This window comes from Cricetulus griseus, chromosome 4 (genome assembly GCF_003668045.3).
Source record: "Cricetulus griseus strain 17A/GY chromosome 4, alternate assembly CriGri-PICRH-1.0, whole genome shotgun sequence".
NCBI lineage: Eukaryota > Metazoa > Chordata > Mammalia > Rodentia > Cricetidae > Cricetulus > Cricetulus griseus.
Window position 1 is genome coordinate 134,111,707 of NC_048597.1, and position 9,478 is coordinate 134,121,184.

Consider the following 9,478-nt stretch of genomic DNA (forward strand, 5'->3'; position numbering starts at 1 on the left):
CTCAGCTGGCCCTACGCCCACCCCCCTTTATTCCCAAGAGATTCCTGCCAGGGCCCTGCTCTTCCAACCTCAGACCAGTGGCCACAGTCTGGTTTTGGTGTCTGTCTGAGTGACCTTCCTGGGTACCATACCCTTTGCCCAGGGTCACTCCAGACCCAGCTGGCCAGATGTCAGGGGCGGGTGAGAGGTGAGCACATATCAGAAGCCATAAGAAGGCTGGGGGTTGGAGAGAGTCTAAAGTTGTTCCCGGAGAGAGGAACAGCGACAAGTCTCAGGTTAGCTCGTGTCCCTAAAAGTAGCTCCTTGGAGGATCCTCAACGCTCTGAGCCCAACTGTTCCCAGTGGGCAGAATCGCTCCTCCCAGTTTTAACCAATGGAAAACACTCGCAGCATAGCCAATAGTTTGGATTGGGCCGGACCTTAGGTACCTGGTTCCTCACAACTCCAGAGACCAAGCGTTTCTCTGTGTGCCTGGGAAGTGAGCCTTGCCTGGTAGCTATTAGACGCTCGACAAATGGCTTTCTTTATCAGAGGGGAAGCAGTGTGGGAGGCGGCTGCTTCACACCTCCCAGGCAACAATATCACCTCCTGTGAGCTCTGCCAGGCACAGTGAGACTCTGCCACTGGCCATTGGTCCCGCGCCCAGCGCCCTCTTGCAGACTTCTTGCTTTCTTTCCCACAGCCTATTACCCTGCCGGACTCATTCTGCTGCGACCCGACCCTGGACAGATGTCATGAGTTCCATGGACCACCCATGCTTCTGTCCCTCACTTCACACCTGGAGCCACACTTGTTACCACTGGGATTGTTCTCTCCCTTGCTCCAAAGCCTGCCATGTCTCCTGATGTCTCTCAGGCTAAGTAGCTCACTCAGCCCCACCCACTTCCTGACGTCTACACGCCGGAATCCTTTCAGTTCTAGCCCTACTGAACTCCGTATTATTCAAAGATCCTGGGACACTGAGATGGCTCAGCCAATAAAAGTACTTGCTGTGGGTCTGCCAGATGGCTCCGCCAACTACCAAGCCTGAACTTGATCCTGGGAAGGAGAGGCAACTCCAGAGAGTTACCCTCTGACCTCCACAGGAGCACTATGGTGCTGGAGTACCTGCGTGTACACACACACACACACACACACACACACACACACACACACACTCAAATATAACACATTCATCTCGTGAGCACATAAACACATCTCACATGCAAATACACACATACTCACATACACACACTGAATTCTAACACATAGAAGAATAAAAACCAAACCAAAACTTCAGATAGACCTTAGAATCAGCCAGCACTGTTTCCGGACTGCTCACACAGGCCTCCCTACCCCCACCCCCAACCGGAGACTGGATTTCTCTGTGTCACAGCCCTGGCTGTCCTGGAACCCTCTTTGTAGACTCACAGAGATCTGCCTGCCTCTGCCTCCCAAGTACTGGGATTAAAGACATGTGCCACTACTGCCTGGCCACAAAGGCTTTTTATGATTTAACCACGAGAAGGATCGGCAAGGCATTTAGAGTATGAAGTTAAGAGTCAGTTCCTTTGATGCTGCTGAAATAGATATTTCAGGGTTCACTACTGGACAGTGAATTATGCATGCAGCAGGAGTTCTGTAATTTTGAGCATGGGTACTATTTGTCACCACTGTATCCCAACAGAAGAATTAGGAAGAGAGGCAACCGCACCCCAGGCATTCACAACACCGCACCCAGTTCCCACTCCCACCCGTAGGTACAGCTAAAATCCAGCCCTGGCCCCCGCACTCCTGCCACAGCCTGCCCCCAGGGCTTGTCTAGGCCACTTACCGGCCCAGCCTGTTCTACAGAAGATCCTCAGGCATGAAGGCTGCCACACCCATGCTGTGCCCACTCTCTGGGAGGCAGGGCTTGGCCTCACCAAGAGACAGAAATGTGCTCCCCCCCCAGACCACCAACAACCTACATTAGAGCCAGAGGGATGCCAGAGTTGCTAATTCTCGCCCTTCCCCACTGTCTTCTGCAGGCCCCAGTGTGAACAAGGCAGGAAGTGTGACCTTGAGTTTCACAGGCCCAGAGAACTGAACTGGTCAGGGTTTGGGAATCTCCAGGATGCTGGAGGGCAACTCAGGAGGGCTAACTCAGGGTCTGCTCACAAGCCTGGCTCCCCAGCTGAATGTGTTTCACTCAGACAGCAGTGGTTCATTGTCGCTTGTTTCTGTTTTATTTAGTTTGTGTTTTTCTGGGGAAGGGGTATATGCACCTCTGTACCCTGTTTGCCTGTGGTGTCAGAGGACAACTCTAGGGTGATTCTCCTTCCATGTGGGTCTGGGAGTAAAACTCAGGTTCTCAGCTTTGATGGAAAGCTCCTTTTGGGGGCGGGGTGTTCAAGATAGGGTTTCCGTGTATAACAGTCCTGGCTGTCCTGGAACTCACTTTGTAGACCAGCCTGGCCTGGAACTCACAGAGATCTGCCTGCCTCTGCCACCCAAGTGCTGGGATTAAAGGCGTGCACCACCATCCCCTGGCTGATGGCAAACTCCTTTACCACTGAGCCATTTTGCTGATTCATGAGTCTTGTTTTTGGAGACAAGGTCTCATGTAGCCTAGCCTCAAGTTCCGCATCCTGTTGCCTCCACCTCCCCGGTGCTAAGATGACAGACATTCTCACTTCTAAGACAAACCCATGCCAGACAAGGGCTCTGCCAACTGGAGTTCACACAGGGGGGACTGTCTGGTTAACAAAGGATGAATTAGGCTAGGTGCCAGCTCTCCAGAACTAGGTCAGGTATGGCCCAGTGGGTGTTAGGGCTAGTTGCTATCACTCCTGTGCCAGGCCAGCAGGATACCACTACACATAGACACACACACACACACACACACACACACACACACACACACACACACACACACACTTTAGCCAGGTGATGGTGGCGGCGGCGGTGGCGGCGGCAGCGCACACCTTTAATCCCAGCACTAGGGAAGCAGTAGCAAATGGATCTCTGTGTGTTCGAGGCCAGCCTGGTCTACAAAGCTAGATCCAGAACAGCCAGGGCTACACAGAGAAACTCTGTCTTGAAAAACAAAAGGAAAGAAAAGAAAAACAAAACTAAAAAGTCTTGGAAAAAGATTAATGATCTAAAAGAGATGGCTCAGAGGATAAAAATGCTTGCAGTCAAGCCTAATGACCTGAATTTGGGTTCCAGGACCCACATGGTGGAAGGAGAGAACTGACTCCTGCCAACTGTCCTCTTACCCCAAACATGGGTGCACCTGACACACAGGAACTTGCAATACATGTATCTACACATAAAGTATTGCTCTGTGTAGACCAGGCTGGCCGTGAACTCAGAGAGCCTGCCTTTGCTTCCCAAGTACAGGGATTAAAGGTGTGCGCTGTCGCCACCACCTGGTGGCCTTTTAAAAATGATTTATTTATTTATATTTTACATGCATCAATGCTTTGCCTACATGTATGTCTGCATGAGGGTGTCGGGGTCCCAGAAACTGGAGTTACAGACAGTTATGAGCTGCCATGTGGGTGCTGGGAATTGAACTATGGTCCTCTGGAAGAGCAGCCAGTGCTCTTAACCGTTGAGTCATTTCTCCAGCGCCCCCCCCCTCGGTTTTTCCAGATAGGGTTTCTCTGTGTAGCTTTGGAGCCTATCCTGGCACTCGCTCTGGAGACCAGGCTGGCCTCGAACTCACAGAGATCTGCCTGCCTCTGCCTCCCGAGTGCTGGGATTAAAGGCGAGCGCCACCAACGCCCAGCTTCGAGCTTTCTTTTAAAGATTAAAAAATATGTATGTGGGCACTGAAACAATAATTCAACATTTAGGAGCACTGGCTGCTCTTCCAGAGGATTCAGGTTTATTTCCCAGCATCTACATTCGGTCTCACAACCATCTGTAATGCCAGTTCCAGGGTTCTCCAAGGCACCAGGCATGCAAATATTTGTACAGACGTACATGCAGACAGCAGACAAACATTCATACACACACACACACACACACACACACACACACACACACACACACACGCACACACACACGCACACACATATATAAATCCTATCATTGTCACCTTCACTCAGCAATCTATTGGAAAGAGACCCAGTTATCACCAGAGTAACACCAGAAATCCACCTGTCATAAGCTACCTATCATCTGGCCTAGGGGGAAACAGGCTACTCTGATTGGTCGGGCTGAGCAGGCTGGGGGAGGGCTCTTCTCAAGGTTGGTGTGAGCGCCTCTGTGGACCGTAAGGAGTCCTCAAATGATAGTAAATTGCCCTCTGGCATCTGAGCTCAAAAGCCCACAGGCTCTGGGAGGTCCGAAGTTCAGGTTGGGGTTGGTTGGATTTGAGATGCCTTCCAGACATCATGTGGTTCTACTGAGTCATTGACCTGAAACAAGCACACACTTGATGGCTTGGTGGCTCATATTGTTTTTATTACTTTTATGAAAACGTAATTCCATACTGCCTTGTGGAATACAATTGTAATTTATATGAGGTATCATTTCCCTACCGGGAGCTACCTGGCCTCCCTTCCCTTCCTGCCTCGACTTGACTTTCATTGTATTTCTAGCCGTACATCGCAACTCCATTTGCTTTTCTTTCTTTTCTGTTTGCTTTGTTTTTTCAAGACAGGATTTCTCTGTGTAGTCCTCTCTATCTTGGAATTTCTTTTTAGACATAGTTTTCTTTTTAAAAAAATATTTATTATTTTAATTATGTGCGTGTGTGGGGTATGTGAACACAAACACAAGTGCCCATGAAGGTCAAAGGTCAAGGATGTGAGATACCCTGGATCTGGGGTTACAGGCAGTTGTAAGCTGCCTGATGTGGGTGCTGGGAATTGAACTCAGGCCCTCAGTAAAAGCAGTATGTGCTCTTAACCACTGAGCCATCTCTCCAGCCCTGATATCCTGGAACTTACTTGTAGACCAGGCTGACCTCAAACTCAGAGCTCTGCCTCCCACCACCTAGCTAGTTTTTGTTTGTTTGTTTGTTTTGAGACAAGTTCTCACTATGTAGCTCCTGGAACTCACATACATGTTCCTGCCTCTGCCTCCTGAGTGCTGAGACTAAAGTCACCCATGACTCACCCAGTGTTCCTGTGTTTCTTGGTTTATCTTTTTGCTTTGGTGAAAGTAACTTTCACAGAACGTGAGAAGTAGTAGCAGTTTTGATCCATTCCCTGTTGTGAAATGTTTTGCTTGGTTGGTCTTGACACTGAGTCTATGTTGTGTATATGAGTGTGTTCCCACAAGTGCTCCTGGACACAGGGAAGGATGTTAACTGCCCTTCTCTGTTGTTCTCTGCCTTATTCCTGAATCCAGTGGCCCTATGGGTCCTGTGGATCAGGCTCAGCCAGCACCTTTACCCACTGAGCTACATTGAATTTCCTATTTCTCCAGTCTTGTGTCCTGTGATAAATGAGGCAGTCAGTTGCAGCCAGCACAATTACAAGGTGGAGGCAGCTTTGTCTGCCTGGACCCTCTGCATTTGGTGTGAGGTAACATTGGACAAAAGCAAATTTTATCTGTTTGTTTTTGAGACAGGAGGTCTCATGTAGCCCAGGGTAGCTTCAAATTCCCTGTGTAGCCAAGGATGACTTTTTCTTCCTGAGTTGTTAGATTAAGAGGTTCTCTCTCTCTTCACTTTCTCTTCTTTCTTTTTTTATACCTTCTTTCTCTCTCCTGCCCTCTCTTTCTCTTTCCTTTTAACTAGGGCCCCACCTCAGGCACCCATTCTGTACAGACATGAGAGGCATGACTTACAGTATGGCTCCAGACTGAGGGCGTTTGACAAGGAGAGTGATATAAAGTGATGGCTGTGAGAACTCACCTCCCTCAGCTAGTCATGTTTTCTTTGAGCCTGTGTCATTTCTGCCAACAACTGCTCTCCTGGGAGGGAGTTCAAGGTGTGATGTATTTCATGAAGGGTGTGGGAACTGGGTGGAGGTGCATGGAAGCATTTTTGGAATGGCAGGAAGCCTTTATTACCTTGAGGATCCGATGCCACAATGTCACTTCGAGAAAACCTGCCTTGTAGTGAGCCATTCCAGGGCAACTGTGGTTCTTCGTTTTTTGCCCTCATGTTGCTGGATGAATTTCTTTTTCTCTTTACCCTTCTTCCTTCCTTTTTTCCTGATGTTTTTGATGGAACCTGTAGCACAAATTCTAATTGTTTTTAATAAAAACCCAGAGACAGATATTGGGGTTAAAGTTGAAGATTAGAGAAGCAAAGTGGCCAAGCCACTAGAGTCCTCACCTCTACCAATGCTCAGACCACATCTCCAGACTGCATCTGTCTCCACCAAACCTCAGACTGCAGAGCTCCTGTCTCCTCCTGCCTTATATTCCTCTCTAGTGTTGGGATTAAAGGCGTGGGATCCCAAGTGCTGCAATCACATTTGTGCGAGCTCTGTTTCTCTTTTAGACTGGATCAATTTTGTGTAGCTCAGGGTGGCCTTGAACTAACAGAGATCAGCCTGCCACTTTTCAGAGTGCTGGGATTAAAGGTGTGGGCCACCACTGCCTCGCCTCTATGGCAAACTAGTATGGCTAGCTTTGCACTTTGATCTTCAGGCAAGGTTTATTTGTTAGATGATAAACAAAATATCACCACAGAACTTAATATCCTTGGCAAGCTAATGCTCTCCAAGTGTGTGCGGTAGTGATCACATAATCTCACCACTCAGGACACTCAGCCAGGAAGATGACTGCAAGTTCAGGCCAGTTTGGGCTATAGTTAGTGCTGGGCCTGAAAGACTCACACAGTGAGACCCTGCCTCAGAAACCAAGGGCTGAAGCAGGTGTGGAAGGTTCTCAGGACCTGGTGAAGGGACTGGGGAGATGGCTCATCAGGTCCTTGCGGAGGACCTAAGGTTTGGTTTCCTGAACTCATAGCAGATGGCTCACAACTACTTATAATTCCAGCTCCAGAAGACCCAACACCCTCATCTGGTCTTCATGCATGCACGCGCACGCACAGATACACCAGCTGTTAGAGGGGCTGGGTTGCCACTCAGGAGGCAGAGTGCTTGCATAGCATGTGTGAGGCCCTGGATTCCACCCCCAGCCCCACATAAATAAGTGTATCGGAGCACACTTGTCATCCTAGGACTCAGGAGGTAGAGGTAGGAAGACCAGAAATTCAAAGTTGAAGCTGGAAATATGGCTCTGTGGTTAAGAGAACTGGCTTCTCTTGTAGAGCAATTGGATTCAATTCCCAGTACTCACATTTTGGCACACAACCATCTGTAACTCCGCTCCAGGGAATCCAAGACCTCTGCCAGAAACAGGTACACACGTGGTATGCATACATACTTGCTGACATTCACATATATAAATACAGATAAAGTGTTTTTAAAACCATGTCTATAAAAAAATGTTCAAGGCTATCTTTAGCTACACACAGTGAGTTGGAGCCCAACCTTGACTGTATAAGACCCTCCCAAAAGTACTGGATGCCAATTCCCACTTCCTCCACGCCAGGTGTGCTGTGGCATGTTAGTTATTTTCCTTCACCATCCTGTGGTGCCCAGGCTTGCTTCCCCCTCTCAGTATTTCAAAAGAGATCTATGGTAAATGTTGTCAGCCAAGGAAAAGGTCAAAGTTCAAGATCAGAGGCACACTTTCTGCTGCACCCCAGTTGCTCTTGCAACATATTTCAACCAGGAAACCCAGATGGTGGTCACTGGTGCACAGCTCAAAATGGTGAATAGTGGCAAGAATTCTTTTGTTCTTGTAGTTTGAGTCAGGGTTTCCTTGTGAAGCCCAGGCTAGTTTCGAAGTCACAAGGCTAGTTTTCAATTCACAGCAGTCCCCTTGTGTCAGCCTCCTGAATGCTAGAATGGCAGGCTTGAGCCACCACACCCAGCTGAATTAATGCCATTATAAAATGAGGAAGAGGGCTGGGAATGTAGCCTCCTGCAGAAATGTAATAAAGTCCTCTCTTTTCACGTGTGTGTGTGTGTGTGTGTGTGTGTGTGTGTGTGTGTGTGTGTGTGTCTACTATCATACTACAGCATTCCTTTGTAGGGGCAGAGGACAACTTTTGGGAGTTGGTTCTCTCCTACCATGTAGGTCCTGGGGGTGAAATTGGGTCATCAGTCTTAGCAGGAAGAGCCAGTGCCCCCTGTTGCACCCATTCTGATTGTTCATTGTTTTTGTTGTTGGGTTTTGTTTTTCTTGTATTTGTTTGTTTCTTAAAACAGGGTTTCCCTGTATAACTTTGGCTGTCCTTGGACTCACTCTGTAGACCACACTGGCTTCGAACTCACAGAGACCTATATATAGTTGGCATTTTCTTTGGGCTGCCAACCAGCTCCCAAACAAAGACATGGAGACTTATTAATTATGACAGCTTGGTCTTAGCTTAGGTTTGTTCCACTGACTCTTTTAACCTAATTTAACCTGTTTCTATTCATTATGTTTTGCCTGGGGCTTTTTACCTTTCTTTCATTCTGTATGTCCTACTTTCCTGCTTCTTCCGTGTCTGTCTGGCCCCTGGTGTCTCCCTGGCATCTTTTTCTTTCTCTCTCTTTTTTTCCCTCCCTTTCTTAAACTCCTCCTACTATTTATTCTCCCTGCCTGGAAGTCCTGCCTATACCTTCTTCCTCACTATTGGCCATCCAGCTTTTTCTTTTAAAGGTTTATTTATTTATTATGTACACAGTTTTCTGTCTGCATGTATCCCTGCAGGCCAGAAAAGGGCACAAGATCTCATTACAGATGGTTGTGAGCCACCATGGTTGCTGGGAATTGAACTCAGGACCTTTGGAAGAGCAGTACTCTTAACATCTGAGCCATCTCTCCAGCCTGGCCATCCAGCTTTTTATTAGTCCAGTCAGGTGCCTTAGGTAGGCAAGGTAAAACAGCAACACATCTTTACACAATTAAACAAATGCAACACACCTTTACATAGTTAAATAGATGCAATGCATCTTTGTATAGTTAAATAAATAGTCTGTAACAGAGATCCTCCTGCCTCTGCCTCCAGAGAGGTGGGATTATAGGTATATGCAACCACTGCCTGGCTTGTTTGTTTGATACAGGGTCTCACCATGTATTCTGGCTAGTATGGAACTTCCTATGTAGACCAGGCTAGTATTGAAACTCACAGCAACCCATCTGCCTCTGACTCTGAGTGCTGGAATCAAATGCATCCAAATGCCTACTTGTTGCTGGGTCCTAACGGCTCCCTCGGGGGAAGGCGTGAGAAGGTATGGTATAGACACCAGGAGTCTAGTGAAGCCAAACAGCAGACTGGTTTATTCAGCATTGAGGAGAGCCTGATAGATCCTCCCAGTACCTGGGTGGTCTGATGTGCTGATATTGAGAAGTCGCCTTCATTGGCCAGGCTGACTCATCTCTCGGCCTTAACACCTGATAAACACGGTTTATATGGTGCTATGGATTGAACCCACCCTTTGTGCATATTAGGTAGGCACTCACAACTAAGCCACATCTCCAGCCTTCCTTACAT